This window comes from Procambarus clarkii, chromosome 5 (assembly GCF_040958095.1).
Source record: "Procambarus clarkii isolate CNS0578487 chromosome 5, FALCON_Pclarkii_2.0, whole genome shotgun sequence".
Taxonomy (NCBI): domain Eukaryota; kingdom Metazoa; phylum Arthropoda; class Malacostraca; order Decapoda; family Cambaridae; genus Procambarus; species Procambarus clarkii.
The window spans coordinates 57,164,007-57,183,721 of NC_091154.1; the positions used below are offsets into that span (position 1 = coordinate 57,164,007).

The 19,715-nt window shown below is 46.3% G+C and overlaps 1 protein-coding gene across 2 annotated transcripts in view; it reads right to left on the bottom strand.

Annotated features, from left to right (window-relative positions):
• The window catches only part of LOC123750377 (serine/threonine-protein phosphatase 6 regulatory ankyrin repeat subunit C-like), a 441,679-nt gene that overhangs the window by 190,270 nt on the left and 231,694 nt on the right, over positions 1-19,715 (bottom strand). The window lies entirely within an intron of this gene.

Below are 19,715 nucleotides of genomic sequence, written 5' to 3' on the forward strand. Positions count from 1 at the left end.
TGATCATCATATTTAAGAACAGTTGCCACCAGAGTTAAGAACAGTGGTCGCCAAAATTAAGAACAGTTGCCCCAGAGTTAAGAACAGTGGCCGTCAAAGTTAAAAACAGTGGCTCCCAAAGTTAAGAACAGTGACCACCAGAGTTAAGAACAGTGGCCGTCAGATTTAAGAACAGAACCGCCAAGGTTAAGAACAGTTGCCAGCAGAGTAAAGAACAGTGGCTTTCAGAGTTAAGAACTATGGCTGCTATATTTTAGAACAGTGGCCGCCAGAGTTAAGAACAGTGGCCACCAGAGGTAAGAACAATGGCTGTAGTAGTTAAGAACGGAAGGTTAAGAACAGTGGCGACCAGAGGTAAGAACGTCTATATCCCAGGCGTATTCTGGCCACTATAACATCACATTGCCGGGTTCTTGTTCTATTAGTCCCATATGTGAATGTCTCCTCACGATATCTATCATAATATTTAATGCTACAACTTTCCGGTCTTTGTGAATTTGTTAGGTCGGTGAGATCTGCATTAGATATTTGTTTAAGTATTCTCTTTGTCACTGCTAATGAAACACCCATATCAATTTCTACCACTGGTTTTCTACAGGCTGTCTTTGCAAGCATATCGACAGTGTCATGCCTTGAGATGCCAACATGTGATGGTATCCATAGGAATTTAATTTCAAATCTCTTTTCTTTAGCAGCTAAAACATTCATTCGAATATCACTGACTATTTTATGGGTGTCAGTACTATGTGCGTTCAATGCCAGGAGTGCAGTCTGCGACTTACAGTATATAAGTCCACTGCCTTTGTCTTTTAAAAATTCAGTGGCAAGGTATATGCCTGCAAGTTCGGTTTGAGTTGTACTTGCCCAGTCATTGACGCGCTTCATTGATGTATGTACGAGAGTAGATTGTTCAAATATATTACATGCACATCCGGTACATCGTCCACCTTCTTCTACAGAGCCGTCGGTATAGCACTGATACACATCGTTACCCATACTCTGAGTACTTTCAGTGATGCTTTTCAGTGATAACTGTTTTGATAATGTAGAGTGCACACTATCTTTCTTGGGCGCATTTACAAAAACAACTGATAGATCCCAGTTATCCCATGAAGTAATTGGTTGATTAATCATGAATTGAGTTGGGTACATATTTATATTTTGATGGAGTTGGCTACCTTGTAGAACCAAAATACATAATCAGATTTCGTTCTTCTTCTATAGACCTCAGGTGAGTGCAGCATATTAGAAAGTTTAGCTTGAAACTTAATAACAGTGGCCGCCAAAGTTAGGAATAGTGGCCGCAAGAGTTAAGAACAGTGGCCGCAATAGTTAGGAACTGTGGCCGCCAAAGTTAAGAACAGTGGCCACCAGAGTTAAGAACAGTGGCCGCCAAAGTTAAAACAGTGGCCGCCAGAGTTAAGAACAGTGGCCGCCAGAGTTAAGGACAGTGGCCACCAGAGTTAAGAACAGTAGCCACCAGAGTAAAGAACAGTTGCCACCAGAGTAAAGAACAGTGGCTGTCAGAGTTAAGAACAGTGGCTTCTAGAGTTAAGAAAAGTGGCCACCAGTGTTAAGAACATTTCCTGCCAGAGTTAAGAACAGTGGCCATCAGAGTTAAGAACAGTGGCCTCCAGAGTTAAGAACAGTGTCCGCAATAGTTAAGAACAGTGGCCGCAAGAGTTAAGAACAGTGGCCCCAATAGTTACGAACAGAGGTCGCCAAATTTAAGAACCGTGGCCGCCAGAGTTAAGAACAGTGGCCGCCAGAGTTAAGAACAGTGGTCGCCAGAGTAAAGAACAGAGGCCGCACGAGTTAAGAACAGTGGCCGCCAGAGTTAAGAACAGTGGCCGCCAGAGTTAAGAACGGGGGCCACCAAAGTTAAGAACAGTGGCCGCCAAAGTTAAGAACAGTGGCTGCCAGAGTTAAGAACAGTGGCCGCCAGAGTTAAGAACAGTGGCTGCCAGAGTTAAGAACAGTGGCCGCCAGAGTTAAGAACCGTGGCCGCCAGAGTTAAAGAACAACGGCCGGCAGAGGTAAGAACAGTGGCCGCCAGCGTTAAGAACAGTGACGACCAGAGTAAAGAACAGTTGCCACCAAAGTAAAGAACAATGGCTGTCAGAGTTAAGAACAGTGGCCGCAAGAATTAAGAACAGTGGCCACCAGGGTTAAGAACAGCGGCCGCCAGAGCTAAGAACAGTGGCCACCAGAGTTAAGAACAGTGACCAACAGGGTCAAGAACAGTTGCCGCCAGAGTTAAGAACAGTTGCAGCCAGAGTTAAGAACAATGGCCATCAGAGTTAAGAACCGTGGCCGCCAGAGTTAAGAACAGTGGCCGCAATAGTTAAGGACAAAAGGTTAAGAACAGTTAGCTCCAGAGTAAAGAATATCGGCTGTCAGAGTTAAGAACAGAGGCGGTCAGAGTAAAGAACAGTGGCCTCCAGATTTAAGAACAGTGGCCGCAATAGTTAAGAGCAGTGGCCTCCAGAGTTAAGAACAGTGGGGTCTAGAGTTGAGAACAGTGGCCGACAGAGTTAAGAACAGTGGCCGCCAGAGTTAAGAACAGTGGCCGCCAGAGTTAAGAACAGTGGCCGCCAGTGTGAAGAACAGTGGCCGCCAGAATTAAGAAGAGTGGGCCGTCAGTGTTAAGAACAGTAGCCGCACAAGTTAAGAACAGTGGCCGCCAGAGTTAAGAACAGTGGCGGCCATAGTTAAGAACTGTGGCCGCAATAGTTAAGAACAGAACCGCCAAGGTTATGAACAGTGGCCACCAGAGTTAGGAACAGTAGCCACTATAGTTAATCCCCAACAACGCGAGGGGTTTCAATACCATGGTATCCGGGTACACGTTGGTAACTCTTCGCTTAATGTTTTGAATGCCTATGTACCTACTGGCCTCCTCCAGTATACTGGCCTACCTAGTTTTGCACATACTGATTCTACAATATTAATTGAGGATTTAAATGCTAAACACAAACAATTAGGGGATCAACTCACAAACACCAACGGGAGAAGATTGATGGCACTTCTCGATGCATATGATGATGTTCAAATTATCAGTAGGAATCAACCAACGCAAATATATGGAGGTATTCTAGATAGGTGCATTGGCTTTAACCTGTCAAACGCAACTCATGAGACTGATATTATGGATAACTTAATGTCTGACCATTTAGCCATAACAGCTAACATACACGTGGCTAATGTTGACGTACCTGGCACTAAGCTGAGTAGACGCAGGCTAACAGTAAGGAAAGAGCAAGAAAAATTCTTTATAGACAGCATAGAACATTGGTATAACAATTATGAGCCTGAGAATGTACAACAGTTTTATGATGACCTCATAAATAATACCTATGAGGCCATCAAAAATAGTGAGTCACGCCAAACAAAAAGAAGTACTGGTAAACAGGTCAGACACAACCAGTACTATGATGATGCTAAACTGAAAGAGCTTAAATCAATTGCTAGACAGACAGGTAAAGCATATCAGAACCTTAGAACTCCTTAAATGTTAAAACTGTTTCAGGCCGCGCTTGCAGCGGCAAGGGAGAGAATGACTGAACTGAGACAAACTTAATGGGAGGGTTTTGTTAGTGGACTTAACCTGTATACTTCCCTGGGCAAAGCCTGGAAAGGCATAAACAAAATTATTGGTAAAAATAGTAGACAAGTTTCACACCCAAACCCGCTACAGAAAGCCAATCAGTTAACTGCAAAATGGGCTCAGGTTTCCAGCTTTGGAATGTTACCAGTTAGCACTAGGGAGAAATTGTGGGAGAGGTCCACAGACAGAAATTCTCTCATAAATTTCATGTTGAGCAAGCAACATGATGAATGTGATGTTCCATATACAGATTATGAATTGGATGCAGCCCTCTCCAGGGGCAGTAGCACTGCTCCTGGTGAGGACGGCATCACCTATGATATTCTAAGACTCCTACATCGTGTACCCGGTAACCCATTACTAGAATTGTTTAATGCTAGCTATGTCACTGGGCAGTTGCCTGTATCATGGACCACCAGTCTTACGGTACTTGTTCCAAAGCCTGGCCAACCTGATGCTTTCCGTCCCATCTCACTGACCAGTTGCATGTGCAAAACCTTTGAGAGAATGGTGCTTAATAGATTATTGTATAGAGTTAAAGAGCACATGTCACCTGATATCAATGGTTTCACACATGGTAAAAGTGTACACAACTGTATCACAACCTTTCTTACTGTTCATGGAGATAAAAGGCACAAGTACACAACATTTCTTGATTTAAAAAATGCCTTTGATATTGCTAATAGGGAAGTGATTATGTATGATTTAGCGAGAATGGATATAGGGGGACATATATTACAATGGATACGAGGCTATCTTACCAACCGGAAGTCTTCTGCACTGTTCCAAGGCTACAAGAGTGAAACTAAAGTAATGCAACTAGGCACCCCACAAGGAGGAGTACATAGTCCTACCTTGTTTAATGTTCTAATTAATGCTTTACTAAAATCAATCCCAACTAGTCCGGAAAACATCACTATCAGCTATGCAGATGACATCCTTGTGCTAACTAAAACCCATCGCGAAATGTAAACTCTTAAATTGCATACATACAGCTTGTGAGAGCCTTGGTCTTGTAATCAACGCTGCTAAAACTAAGGTATTTAACAGACAAATTGGCATCCGCAAAAGTGGACCACGAAAACTTAATATAGATAACATACCAATAGACTATGTCTCTTCTTTCAAATACCTTGGTGTGTCTGTCCCTTGTACCTCAACTGCAGTCAATAAGTTACATCAACAATGTAGAGACAGACTCAAGGCTCTCAGAACTGTAGTGGGGTACAGCCCGAAATATGGTGTTAATATTAGAATAGCAAGAATGATGTATTTAGCGTATATAAGGTCTCTGATAGACTATCATGCACCAGCTTTGGTCCTGCAAAATGGCAAAAGTATTGATAGACTGGAAAAAATGCAAAATGAAGCACTCAGAATTATTCTTGGCTGTCCTATAACTACCAAAGTTCTCAACATGCGGAAAGAATTAAATATACTTAGCATTAGTGATAGAATATTTGAAATTAATCTTATGATGGGACTAAAGCTTCTGCGTGATAACAAAAACAACATTGTGTCAGTTGCACTGTTAGAACACATACGAAATGGAACCAGCGAGTCTAAATGGATTCAAAGAACAGCCACTCATATTAAAATGATGGGACTGCACGATGTATATACAGATGAAAGAGTACAGCACTTCCTTCCACCCTGGCAGATAGTACCTTTTGACATCCTGACCCCTGCATACCCCACCAAGAAACTAATCACAAACAACCCTCATGCTCACCTTGCTGCTAAATTAAGCACCATAGAACACATTCACAATATACAAGCTGAAAACAACATTGAACAGACCATATACACTGACGGATCACTCAATACAGCTACAGCGAGGGCAGGAAGTGCTGTTATTGCTCATCAGCCCGATGGCAGCACAATTCAAAGAAATATCCGAATTAGTAACTGGGCGTCCACAATGCTTGCATTGTGGACGTGTTGGTAGCGATACTGGTAGCACTCGAAATTATTGACAACACTGAAGTAGACAGCTTAATTATTTCTGACTCCCTTTCCTCACTACGAGCAATAAACAGTTTGCAACCAAGTAATAATGTGCTTGTCTTGGAAGCTAGACGTAGATATATAAGAATACCTAGCAAGAGGGTAAATATAAAAATGTTGTGGATTCCTTCTCACATTGGCATGCAGGAACACGACAAAGTTGACGCTCTTGCTAAGGCTGCAGTAAATAAAGACAGTATTGAATGGAATCTTGAGTTATCAAATAGGTCCCTTAAAAGTGTCATTAGACGAGAACTCCTGGATGGATTTGAAGAAAGTAGAACAATGCAAACTGGAACTAGCAGGTCCATATGTGTGAAGTAAAACATGTGTATGGGGCAAGTAACAAAGTCAGTAGACTAACAGATGTTGTCAGAGCTCGTATAAGACTTGGCTACAAGTATCTCTGGCAGTTCGGCTTGTATTGGGATCTAGATGAAGTAAAGTGTAAAGTGTGTGGACAAAGACAGGGACAAACACTCGAACACTATATCTTGGATTGTAGTAAAATTGAGCCTTTTAGAGATAAATTTAAGCTCACTCTGTATGATATGGCAATCTATCTTATTACCATGAATAAATTACCTGAAATCCTTGCACTGTACCCACATTTCGCTTCCAGTAGATGAACGACATATGAGATTCAGAAACAAGTAGTGTATTGTGAGGACTAATAATAAACAGAAGCTCCCCTATGACTCTGTAATATCCCCATTGGTCAAACTATTATGTATTAGCGATAAGACCTACCATTAATGTATGATGACTTACTGTAAATATGTAGCTCTTGTAATAGCACTCTCTCTGTAACTAGCTGATATGTAACTATAAGGAGTGAAGGATAGAAGAAATAGTTTATCTAATAATCTAAGTGAGGTCTGATAAAGACCTTTTGTACCCCCTGTAATGCTTTTGCGCTACCGCTCACAGGATGAGTATGGGGTGCACAATAAACTAGCCGCCTTCGGCGGCAACAATCAATCATACTTAAGAACAGTGACCGCCAGAGTTAATAACAGTGACCGTCAGAGTTAAGAACATTGGCCGCCATAGTTAAGAGCAGTGGCCTCTAGAGTTAAGAACAGTGGCCTTTAGAGTTGAGAACAGTGGCCGACAGAGTTAAGAACAGTGGCCGCCAGAGTTAAGAACAGTGGCCGCCAGAGATAGGAACAGTGGCCGTCAGAGTTAAGAACAGTGGCCGCCAGTGTGAAGAACAGTGGCCGCCAGAGTGAAGAACAGTGGCAGCCAGAGTTAAGAACAGTGGCCGCCAGAGTGAAGAACAGTGGCCACCAGAGTGAAGAACAGTGGCAGCCAGAGTTAAGAACAGTGGGCCGCCAGTGTTAAGAACAGTAGCCATCAGAGTTAAGAACAGTGGCCGCCAGAGTTAAGAACAGTGGCGGCCAGAGTTAAGAACTGTGGCCGCAATAGTTAAGAACAGAACCGCCAAGGTTATGAACAGTGCCCACCAGAGTTAAGAATAGTTACTGCCATAGTTAAGAACACTGGCCGCCATAGTTAGGAACAGTGGCCGCCATAGTTAGGAACAGTGGCCGCCATAGTTAAGAACAGTGGCCACTACAGTTAAGAACATTGTTCACCAGATTTAAAAACAGTTGCCACCAGAGTTAAGAACAGTGGCCGCCAGAGTTAAGAACAGTTGCTGCCAGATTTAAGAACAGTTGCCGCCAAAGTTAAGAACAGTGGCCGCCAAAGTTAAGAACAGTGGCCGCCAGAGTTAAGAATAGTGGCCGTCAGAGTTAAGAACAGAACCGCCAAGGTTAAAAAAAGTTGCCAGCAGAGTAAAGAACAGTGGCCACCAGAGTTAAGAACAGTGGCTGCCATATTTAAGAACAGTGGCCGCCAGAGTGAAAAACAGCGGCCGCCAGAGTTAAGAACAGTGGCCACCAGAGGTAAGAACAGTGGCTGCAATAGTTAAGAACTGAAGGTTAAGAACAGTGGCCACCAGAGTTAAGAACAGTGGCCACCAGAGTTAAGATCACAGGGTTAAGAACAGTTGCCACCAGAGAAAAGAACATCGGCTGTCAGAGTTAAGAATAGTGGTCACAAGAGTAAAGAACATTGGCGGTCAGAGTTAAGAACAGTGGCCGCCAGAGTAAGGAACAGTGGCCGCCAAACTTAAGAACAGTGGCCGCCAAAGTTAAGAACAGTGGCCGCCAGATCTAAGAACAGTGGCCGCTAGATCTAAGAACAGTGGCCGCAATAGTTAAGAACAGTGGCCGCCAGAGTTAAGAACAGTGGCCGCCAGAGTTAAGAACAGTGGCCTCTAAAGTTAAGAACAGTGGCCGCCAGAGTTAAGAACAGCGGCCACTAGAGTTAAGAATATTTTTCTGCTATAGTTAAGAACAGTGGCCGTTATAGGTAAGAACAGTGGACACTGGAGTTAAGAACAGTGGACACCAGATTTAAGAACAGTTGCCACCAGAGTTAAGAACAGTGGCCGCCAGAGTTAAGACCAGTTGGCGCTAGAGTTAAGAACAGTGGCCGCCAGAGTTAAGAACAGTGGCCGTCAAAGTTAAGAAAAGTAGCCACCAGAGTTAAGAACAGTGGCCGTCAGAGTTAAGAACAGTTGCCACCAGGGAAAAGAACAGTGGATGTCAGAGTAAAGAACAGTGGCCGCCAGAGGTAAGAACAGTGGCTGCCAGACTTAAGAATTGTGACCGCAATAGTTAAGAACAGTGGCTGCCAAGGTTAAGAACAGTTGCCGCAAAGTGAAGAACATTGGCCACAAGAGTTAAGAACAGTGGTCACCAGAGTAAAGAACAGTGGCCGCCAGAGTTAAGAACAGTGGTCACCAGAGTTAAGAACAGTTGCCGCCAGAGTTAAGAACAGTTACCGCCTGAATTAAAAACAATGGCCACCAGAGTTAAGAACAGTTACCATCAGAGTTAAGAACAGTGGCTGCCAGAGTTAAGAACAGTGGCGGCCAAAGTTAAGAACAATGGCCGTCAGAGTTAAGAACAGAACCGCCTAGGTTAAGAACAATTGCCTCCAGAGTAAAGAACAGTGGCTGTCAGAGTTAACAACAGTGGCTGCCAGAGTTAAGAACAGTGGCGCCAGATTGAAGAACAGTTGCCGCGAGAGTTAGGAACATTGGCCGCCAGAGTTAAGGACAGTTACCGCCTGAGTTAAGAACAGTGGCCGCTCGAGTTAAGAACAGTTGCCGCCAGAGTTAGGAACAATGGCCGCCAGAGTTAGGAACAGTGGCCGCCAGAGGTAAGAACAATGGATGCAATAGTAAAGAAAAGAAGGTCAGAACAGGAGCCACCAGACTTAAGAACAGTTTCCACCAGAGTAAAGAACAGTGACTGTCAGGTTTAAGAAATTCGGCTGTGAGAGTTAAGAACATCGGCTGTCAGAATTAAGAACAGTGGTCACCAGAGTAAAGAACAGTGACGGTCACTGTTAAGAACAGTGGGTTACCAGAGTTGAGAACAGTGGCCGCAATAGTTAGGAACAGTGGCCGCCAGAGTTAAGAACAGCGGCCGCCAGAGATAAGAACAGTGGCCTTCAGAGTTGAGAAAAGTGGCCGCCAGAGTTAAGAATAGTGACCACAATAGTTAAGAACAGAGACTACCCGAGTTAAGAACAGTGGCCGCCAGAGTTACGAACAGTGGCCGCCAGAGTTAAGAACAGTGTCCGCCAGATTTAAGAACAGCGGCCTCCAGAGATGAGAACAGTGGCGGCCAGAGTAAAGAACATTGGCCGCCAAAGTTAAGAACAGTGGCCGCCATAGTTAAGAACAGTGGTAACCAATGTGAAGAACAGTGGCCGCCAAAGTGAAGAACATTGGCCACCAGGGTCAAAAACAGTTTCCGCCAGAATTAGGAACAGTTGCCGCCAGAGTCAAGAACAGTGGCCATCAGAACTAAGAACAGTGACTGCCAAAGATAAGAACAGTGGCCGCCCGAGTTAAAAACAGTGACCGCAATAGTTAGGAACAGAGGGTTAAGAACAGTTGCCACCAGAGAAAAGAACATCGGAAGTCAGAGATATGAACAGTTTCCGCCAGAGTTAAAATCAGTGGCCGCATTAGTTAAGAACAGTGGCCGCCTGAGTTAAGAACAGTGGCCTCCAGAGTTAAGAACAGTGGCCGCCAGAGGTAAGAACAGTGGCCGCCTGAGTTAAGAACAGTGGCCTCCAGAGTTAAGAACAGTGGCCGCCAGAGGTAAGAACAGTGGCTGCAATAGTTAAGAACAGAAGGTTAAGAACAGTGGCCACCAGAGTTAATTACAGTGGTCACCAGAGTTAAGAACAGTGGCCGCCAGAGTTAAGAACAGTTACCGCCAGAGTTAAGAACATTGGCCACCAGAGTTAAGAACAGTGGCCGCCAGAGTTAAGAACAGTGGCAGCCAGAGTTAAGAACAGTGGCCGCCAGAGTTAGGAACAGTGGCCGCCAGAGTTAAGAACAGTGGCTGCCAGAGTTAGGAACAGTGGCCGCCAGAGTTAAGAACAGTGGCTGCCAGAGTTAAGAACAGTGGTCGCCAGAGTTAAGAACAGTGGCTGCTAGAGTTAAGTATAGTGGCCACCAGAGGAAAGAACAGTGGCTGCCGGAGTTAAGAACAGTTGCCGCCAGAGTTAGGAACAGTGGCTGCCAGAGTTACGAACAGTGGCCGCCAGAGTTAAGAACAGTTGCCGCCAGAGTTAAGAACAGTGGATGGCACAGTTAAGAATAGTTGCCGCCAGAGAGTTAAGAACAGTTGCCGCCAGAGTAAAGAACTGTGAATGCCAGAGTTAAGAACAGTTGCCGACGGAGTTAAGAACAGTTGCCGCCAGAGTTAAGAACAGTGGATGCCAGAGTTAAGAACAGTTGCCGCCAGAGTTTAGAACAGTTGCCTCCAGCGTTAAGAACAGTTGCGGCCAGAGTTAAGAACAGTGGATGCCAGAGTTAAGAACAATGGCGGCCAGAGTTAAGAATAGTTGCCGCCAGCGTTAAGAACAGTGGCCGCCATAGTTAAGAACAGTGGCCGTCAAAGTTAAGAAAAGTAGCCACCAGAGTTAAGAACAGTGGCCGTCAGAGTTAAGAACAGTTGCCACCAGAGAAAAGAACAGTGGATGTCAGAGTAAAGAACAGTGGCCGCCAGAGGTAAGAACAGTGGCTGCCAGACTTAAGAATTGTGACCGCAATAGTTAAGAACAGTGGCTGCCAAGGTTAAGAACAGTTGCCGCAAAGTGAAGAACATTGGCCACAAGAGTTAAGAACAGTGGTCACCAGAGTAAAGAACAGTGGCCGCCAGAGTTAAGAACAGTGGTCACCAGAGTTAAGAACAGTTGCCGCCAGAGTTAAGAACAGTTACCGCCTGAATTAAAAACAATGGCCACCAGAGTTAAGAACAGTTACCATCAGAGTTAAGAACAGTGGCTGCCAGAGTTAAGAACAGTGGCGGCCAAAGTTAAGAACAATGGCCGTCAGAGTTAAGAACAGAACCGCCTAGGTTAAGAACAATTGCCTCCAGAGTAAAGAACAGTGGCTGTCAGAGTTAACAACAGTGGCTGCCAGAGTTAAGAACAGTGGCGCCAGATTGAAGAACAGTTGCCGCGAGAGTTAGGAACATTGGCCGCCAGAGTTAAGGACAGTTACCGCCTGAGTTAAGAACAGTGGCCGCTCGAGTTAAGAACAGTTGCCGCCAGAGTTAGGAACAATGGCCGCCAGAGTTAGGAACAGTGGCCGCCAGAGGTAAGAACAATGGATGCAATAGTAAAGAAAAGAAGGTCAGAACAGGAGCCACCAGACTTAAGAACAGTTTCCACCAGAGTAAAGAACAGTGACTGTCAGGTTTAAGAAATTCGGCTGTGAGAGTTAAGAACATCGGCTGTCAGAATTAAGAACAGTGGTCACCAGAGTAAAGAACAGTGACGGTCACTGTTAAGAACAGTGGGTTACCAGAGTTGAGAACAGTGGCCGCAATAGTTAGGAACAGTGGCCGCCAGAGTTAAGAACAGCGGCCGCCAGAGATAAGAACAGTGGCCTTCAGAGTTGAGAAAAGTGGCCGCCAGAGTTAAGAATAGTGACCACAATAGTTAAGAACAGAGACTACCCGAGTTAAGAACAGTGGCCGCCAGAGTTACGAACAGTGGCCGCCAGAGTTAAGAACAGTGTCCGCCAGATTTAAGAACAGCGGCCTCCAGAGATGAGAACAGTGGCGGCCAGAGTAAAGAACATTGGCCGCCAAAGTTAAGAACAGTGGCCGCCATAGTTAAGAACAGTGGTAACCAATGTGAAGAACAGTGGCCGCCAAAGTGAAGAACATTGGCCACCAGGGTCAAAAACAGTTTCCGCCAGAATTAGGAACAGTTGCCGCCAGAGTCAAGAACAGTGGCCATCAGAACTAAGAACAGTGACTGCCAAAGATAAGAACAGTGGCCGCCCGAGTTAAAAACAGTGACCGCAATAGTTAGGAACAGAGGGTTAAGAACAGTTGCCACCAGAGAAAAGAACATCGGAAGTCAGAGATAAGAACAGTTTCCGCCAGAGTTAAAATCAGTGGCCGCATTAGTTAAGAACAGTGGCCGCCTGAGTTAAGAACAGTGGCCTCCAGAGTTAAGAACAGTGGCCGCCAGAGGTAAGAACAGTGGCCGCCTGAGTTAAGAACAGTGGCCTCCAGAGTTAAGAACAGTGGCCGCCAGAGGTAAGAACAGTGGCTGCAATAGTTAAGAACAGAAGGTTAAGAACAGTGGCCACCAGAGTTAATTACAGTGGTCACCAGAGTTAAGAACAGTGGCCGCCAGAGTTAAGAACAGTTACCGCCAGAGTTAAGAACATTGGCCACCAGAGTTAAGAACTGTGGCCGCCAGAGTTAAGAACAGTGGCAGCCAGAGTTAAGAACAGTGGCCGCCAGAGTTAGGAACAGTGGCCGCCAGAGTTAAGAACAGTGGCTGCCAGAGTTAGGAACAGTGGCCGCCAGAGTTAAGAACAGTGGCTGCCAGAGTTAAGAACAGTGGTCGCCAGAGTTAAGAACAGTGGCTGCTAGAGTTAAGTATAGTGGCCACCAGAGGAAAGAACAGTGGCTGCCGGAGTTAAGAACAGTTGCCGCCAGAGTTAGGAACAGTGGCTGCCAGAGTTACGAACAGTGGCCGCCAGAGTTAAGAACAGTTGCCGCCAGAGTTAAGAACAGTGGATGGCACAGTTAAGAATAGTTGCCGCCAGAGAGTTAAGAACAGTTGCCGCCAGAGTAAAGAACTGTGAATGCCAGAGTTAAGAACAGTTGCCGACGGAGTTAAGAACAGTTGCCGCCAGAGTTAAGAACAGTGGATGCCAGAGTTAAGAACAGTTGCCGCCAGAGTTTAGAACAGTTGCCTCCAGCGTTAAGAACAGTTGCGGCCAGAGTTAAGAACAGTGGATGCCAGAGTTAAGAACAATGGCGGCCAGAGTTAAGAATAGTTGCCGCCAGCGTTAAGAACAGTGGCCTCCATAGTTAAGAACAGTGGCCGTCAAAGTTAAGAAAAGTAGCCACCAGAGTTAAGAACAGTGGCCGTCAGAGTTAAGAACAGTTGCCACCAGAGAAAAGAACAGTGGATGTCAGAGTAAAGAACAGTGGCCGCCAGAGGTAAGAACAGTGGCTGCCAGACTTAAGAATTGTGACCGCAATAGTTAAGAACAGTGGCTGCCAAGGTTAAGAACAGTTGCCGCAAAGTGAAGAACATTGGCCACAAGAGTTAAGAACAGTGGTCACCAGAGTAAAGAACAGTGGCCGCCAGAGTTAAGAACAGTGGTCACCAGAGTTAAGAACAGTTGCCGCCAGAGTTAAGAACAGTTACCGCCTGAATTAAAAACAATGGCCACCAGAGTTAAGAACAGTTACCATCAGAGTTAAGAACAGTGGCTGCCAGAGTTAAGAACAGTGGCGGCCAAAGTTAAGAACAATGGCCGTCAGAGTTAAGAACAGAACCGCCTAGGTTAAGAACAATTGCCTCCAGAGTAAAGAACAGTGGCTGTCAGAGTTAACAACAGTGGCTGCCAGAGTTAAGAACAGTGGCGCCAGATTGAAGAACAGTTGCCGCGAGAGTTAGGAACATTGGCCGCCAGAGTTAAGGACAGTTACCGCCTGAGTTAAGAACAGTGGCCGCTCGAGTTAAGAACAGTTGCCGCCAGAGTTAGGAACAATGGCCGCCAGAGTTAGGAACAGTGGCCGCCAGAGGTAAGAACAATGGATGCAATAGTAAAGAAAAGAAGGTCAGAACAGGAGCCACCAGACTTAAGAACAGTTTCCACCAGAGTAAAGAACAGTGACTGTCAGGTTTAAGAAATTCGGCTGTGAGAGTTAAGAACATCGGCTGTCAGAATTAAGAACAGTGGTCACCAGAGTAAAGAACAGTGACGGTCACTGTTAAGAACAGTGGGTTACCAGAGTTGAGAACAGTGGCCGCAATAGTTAGGAACAGTGGCCGCCAGAGTTAAGAACAGCGGCCGCCAGAGATAAGAACAGTGGCCTTCAGAGTTGAGAAAAGTGGCCGCCAGAGTTAAGAATAGTGACCACAATAGTTAAGAACAGAGACTACCCGAGTTAAGAACAGTGGCCGCCAGAGTTACGAACAGTGGCCGCCAGAGTTAAGAACAGTGTCCGCCAGATTTAAGAACAGCGGCCTCCAGAGATGAGAACAGTGGCGGCCAGAGTAAAGAACATTGGCCGCCAAAGTTAAGAACAGTGGCCGCCATAGTTAAGAACAGTGGTAACCAATGTGAAGAACAGTGGCCGCCAAAGTGAAGAACATTGGCCACCAGGGTCAAAAACAGTTTCCGCCAGAATTAGGAACAGTTGCCGCCAGAGTCAAGAACAGTGGCCATCAGAACTAAGAACAGTGACTGCCAAAGATAAGAACAGTGGCCGCCCGAGTTAAAAACAGTGACCGCAATAGTTAGGAACAGAGGGTTAAGAACAGTTGCCACCAGAGAAAAGAACATCGGAAGTCAGAGATAAGAACAGTTTCCGCCAGAGTTAAAATCAGTGGCCGCATTAGTTAAGAACAGTGGCCGCCTGAGTTAAGAACAGTGGCCTCCAGAGTTAAGAACAGTGGCCGCCAGAGGTAAGAACAGTGGCCGCCTGAGTTAAGAACAGTGGCCTCCAGAGTTAAGAACAGTGGCCGCCAGAGGTAAGAACAGTGGCTGCAATAGTTAAGAACAGAAGGTTAAGAACAGTGGCCACCAGAGTTAATTACAGTGGTCACCAGAGTTAAGAACAGTGGCCGCCAGAGTTAAGAACAGTTACCGCCAGAGTTAAGAACATTGGCCACCAGAGTTAAGAACTGTGGCCGCCAGAGTTAAGAACAGTGGCAGCCAGAGTTAAGAACAGTGGCCGCCAGAGTTAGGAACAGTGGCCGCCAGAGTTAAGAACAGTGGCTGCCAGAGTTAGGAACAGTGGCCGCCAGAGTTAAGAACAGTGGCTGCCAGAGTTAAGAACAGTGGTCGCCAGAGTTAAGAACAGTGGCTGCTAGAGTTAAGTATAGTGGCCACCAGAGGAAAGAACAGTGGCTGCCGGAGTTAAGAACAGTTGCCGCCAGAGTTAGGAACAGTGGCTGCCAGAGTTACGAACAGTGGCCGCCAGAGTTAAGAACAGTTGCCGCCAGAGTTAAGAACAGTGGATGGCACAGTTAAGAATAGTTGCCGCCAGAGAGTTAAGAACAGTTGCCGCCAGAGTAAAGAACTGTGAATGCCAGAGTTAAGAACAGTTGCCGACGGAGTTAAGAACAGTTGCCGCCAGAGTTAAGAACAGTGGATGCCAGAGTTAAGAACAGTTGCCGCCAGAGTTTAGAACAGTTGCCTCCAGCGTTAAGAACAGTTGCGGCCAGAGTTAAGAACAGTGGATGCCAGAGTTAAGAACAATGGCGGCCAGAGTTAAGAATAGTTGCCGCCAGCGTTAAGAACAGTGGCCTCCATAGTTAAGAACAGTGGCCGTCAAAGTTAAGAAAAGTAGCCACCAGAGTTAAGAACAGTGGCCGTCAGAGTTAAGAACAGTTGCCACCAGAGAAAAGAACAGTGGATGTCAGAGTAAAGAACAGTGGCCGCCAGAGGTAAGAACAGTGGCTGCCAGACTTAAGAATTGTGACCGCAATAGTTAAGAACAGTGGCTGCCAAGGTTAAGAACAGTTGCCGCAAAGTGAAGAACATTGGCCACAAGAGTTAAGAACAGTGGTCACCAGAGTAAAGAACAGTGGCCGCCAGAGTTAAGAACAGTGGTCACCAGAGTTAAGAACAGTTGCCGCCAGAGTTAAGAACAGTTACCGCCTGAATTAAAAACAATGGCCACCAGAGTTAAGAACAGTTACCATCAGAGTTAAGAACAGTGGCTGCCAGAGTTAAGAACAGTGGCGGCCAAAGTTAAGAACAATGGCCGTCAGAGTTAAGAACAGAACCGCCTAGGTTAAGAACAATTGCCTCCAGAGTAAAGAACAGTGGCTGTCAGAGTTAACAACAGTGGCTGCCAGAGTTAAGAACAGTGGCGCCAGATTGAAGAACAGTTGCCGCGAGAGTTAGGAACATTGGCCGCCAGAGTTAAGGACAGTTACCGCCTGAGTTAAGAACAGTGGCCGCTCGAGTTAAGAACAGTTGCCGCCAGAGTTAGGAACAATGGCCGCCAGAGTTAGGAACAGTGGCCGCCAGAGGTAAGAACAATGGATGCAATAGTAAAGAAAAGAAGGTCAGAACAGGAGCCACCAGACTTAAGAACAGTTTCCACCAGAGTAAAGAACAGTGACTGTCAGGTTTAAGAAATTCGGCTGTGAGAGTTAAGAACATCGGCTGTCAGAATTAAGAACAGTGGTCACCAGAGTAAAGAACAGTGACGGTCACTGTTAAGAACAGTGGGTTACCAGAGTTGAGAACAGTGGCCGCAATAGTTAGGAACAGTGGCCGCCAGAGTTAAGAACAGCGGCCGCCAGAGATAAGAACAGTGGCCTTCAGAGTTGAGAAAAGTGGCCGCCAGAGTTAAGAATAGTGACACAATAGTTAAGAACAGAGACTACCCGAGTTAAGAACAGTGGCCGCCAGAGTTACGAACAGTGGCCGCCAGAGTTAAGAACAGTGTCCGCCAGATTAAAGAACAGCGGCCTCCAGAGATGAAAACAGTGGCGGCCAGAGTAAAGAACATTGGCCGCCAAAGTTAAGAACAGTGGCCGCCATAGTTAAGAACAGTGGTAACCAATGTGAAGAACAGTGGCCGCCAAAGTGAAGAACATTGGCCACCAGGGTCAACAACAGTTTCCGCCAGAATTAGGAACAGTTGCCGCCAGAGTCAAGAACAGTGGCCATCAGAACTAAGAACAGTGACTGCCAAAGATAAGAACAGTGGCCGCCCGAGTTAAAAACAGTGACCGCAATAGTTAGGAACAGAGGGTTAAGAACAGTTGCCACCAGAGAAAAGAACATCGGAAATCAGAGATAAGAACAGTTTCCGCCAGAGTTAAAATCAGTGGCCGCATTAGTTAAGAACAGTGGCCGCCTGAGTTAAGAACAGTGGCCTCCAGAGTTAAGAACAGTGGCCGCCAGAGGTAAGAACAGTGGCCGCCTGAGTTAAGAACAGTGGCCTCCAGAGTTAAGAACAGTGGCCGCCAGAGGTAAGAACAGTGGCTGCAATAGTTAAGAACAGAAGGTTAAGAACAGTGGCCACCAGAGTTAATTACAGTGGTCACCAGAGTTAAGAACAGTGGCCGCCAGAGTTAAGAACAGTTACCGCCAGAGTTAAGAACATTGGCCACCAGAGTTAAGAACAGTGGCCGCCAGAGTTAAGAACAGTGGCAGCCAGAGTTAAGAACAGTGGCCGCCAGAGTTAGGAACAGTGGCCGCCAGAGTTAAGAACAGTGGCTGCCAGAGTTAGGAACAGTGGCCGCCAGAGTTAAGAACAGTGGCTGCCAGAGTTAAGAACAGTGGTCGCCAGAGTTAAGAACAGTGGCTGCTAGAGTTAAGTATAGTGGCCACCAGAGGAAAGAACAGTGGCTGCCGGAGTTAAGAACAGTTGCCGCCAGAGTTAGGAACAGTGGCTGCCAGAGTTACGAACAGTGGCCGCCAGAGTTAAGAACAGTTGCCGCCAGAGTTAAGAACAGTGGATGGCACAGTTAAGAATAGTTGCCGCCAGAGAGTTAAGAACAGTTGCCGCCAGAGTAAAGAACTGTGAATGCCAGAGTTAAGAACAGTTGCCGACGGAGTTAAGAACAGTTGCCGCCAGAGTTAAGAACAGTGGATGCCAGAGTTAAGAACAGTTGCCGCCAGAGTTTAGAACAGTTGCCTCCAGCGTTAAGAACAGTTTCGGCCAGAGTTAAGAACAGTGGATGCCAGAGTTAAGAACAATGGCGGCCAGAGTTAAGAATAGTTGCCGCCAGCGTTAAGAACAGTGGCCGCCATAGTTAAGAACAGTGGCCTCCAGAGTTAAGAACAGTGGCTGCCAGAGTTAAGAACAGTGGCCGCTAGAGTTAGGAACAGTGGCCGCCAGAGTTAAGAACAGTGGCTGCCAGAGTTAAAAACAGTGGCTGCCAGAGTTAAGAACAGTAGCCACCAGAGTTAAGAACAGTGGTTGCCAGAGTTAGGAACAGTGGCCACCAGAGTTAAGAACAGTGGCCGCCAGAGTTATGAACAGTGGCTGCCATAGTTAAGAACAGTTTCCGCCAGAGTTAAGAACAGTGGCCGCCAGAGTTAAGAACCGTAGCTGCCAGAGTTAAGAACAGTGGCCGCCAGAGTTAAGAACAATGGCCAACAGAGTTAAGAACAGTGACTGCCAGAGTTAAGAACAGTGGCCGCCAGAGCTAAGAACAGTGGCCGCCAGAGTTAAGAACAGTGGCCGCCAGAGTTAAGAACAGTTGCAGCCAGAGTTAAGAACAGTAGCCGCCAGAGTTAAGAACAGTGGCCGCCAGAGTTAAGAACAGTGGCCGCAATAGTTAAGAACAGTGGCCGCCAGAGTTAAGAACAGTGGCCATCAGAGTTCAGAACAGTGGCTGCCAGAGGTAAGAACAGTGGCCGCCAGAGTTAAGAACCGTAGCTGCCAGAGTTAAGAACAGTGGCCGCCAGAGTTAAGAACAATGGCCGCCAGATTTAAGAACAGTGGCTGCCAGAGTTAGGAACAGTGGCCACCAGAGTTAAGAACAGAGGCTGCCAGAGTTAAGAACAGTGGTCGCCAGAGTAAAGAACAGTGGCTGCCGGAGTTAAGAACAGTGGCCGCCAGAGTTAAGAACAGTTGCCACCAGAGTTATGAACAGTTGCCGCCAGAGTTGAGAACAGTTGCCACCAGAGTTAAGAACAGTGGCGCTAGATTTAAGAAAAGTGGCTGCCAGAGTTAAGAACAGTGGCTGCCAGTGTTAAGAACAGTTGCTGACAGAGTTAAAAACAGAGGCCGCCAGAGTTAAGAACAGTGACCGCCAGATTTAAGAACAGTGTCCGCCAGAGTTAAGAAAAGTGGCCGGCAGAGTTAAGAACAGTGGCCGCCAGAATTAAGAACAGTAGCAGCCAGAGTTAAGATCAGTGGCCGCCAGAGTAAAGAACAGTGGCTGCCGGCGTTAAGAACAGTGGCTGCCAGAGTTAAGAACAGTTGCCGCCAGATTAAGAACAGTGGCTGCCAATGTTAAGAACAGTTGCTGACAGAGTTAAAAACAGAGGCCGCCAGAGTTAAGAACAGTGACCGCCAGATTTAAGAACAGTGTCCGCCAGAGTTAAGAAAAGTGGCCGCCAGAGTTAAGAACAGTGGCCATCAGAACTAAGAACAGTGACTGCCAAAGATAAGAACAGTGGCCGCCCGAGTTAAAAACAGTGACCGCAATAGTTAGGAACAGAGGGTTAAGAACAGTTGCCACCAGAGAAAAGAACATCGGAAGTCAGAGATAAGAACAGTTTCCGCCAGAGTTAAAATCAGTGGCCGCATTAGTTAAGAACAGTGGCCGCCTGAGTTAAGAACAGTGGCCTCCAGAGTTAAGAACAGTGGCCGCCAGAGGTAAGAACAGTGGCCGCCTGAGTTAAGAACAGTGGCCTCCAGAGTTAAGAACAGTGGCCGCCAGAGGTAAGAACAGTGGCTGCAATAGTTAAGAACAGAAGGTTAAGAACAGTGGCCACCAGAGTTAATTACAGTGGTCACCAGAGTTAAGAACAGTGGCCGCCAGAGTTAAG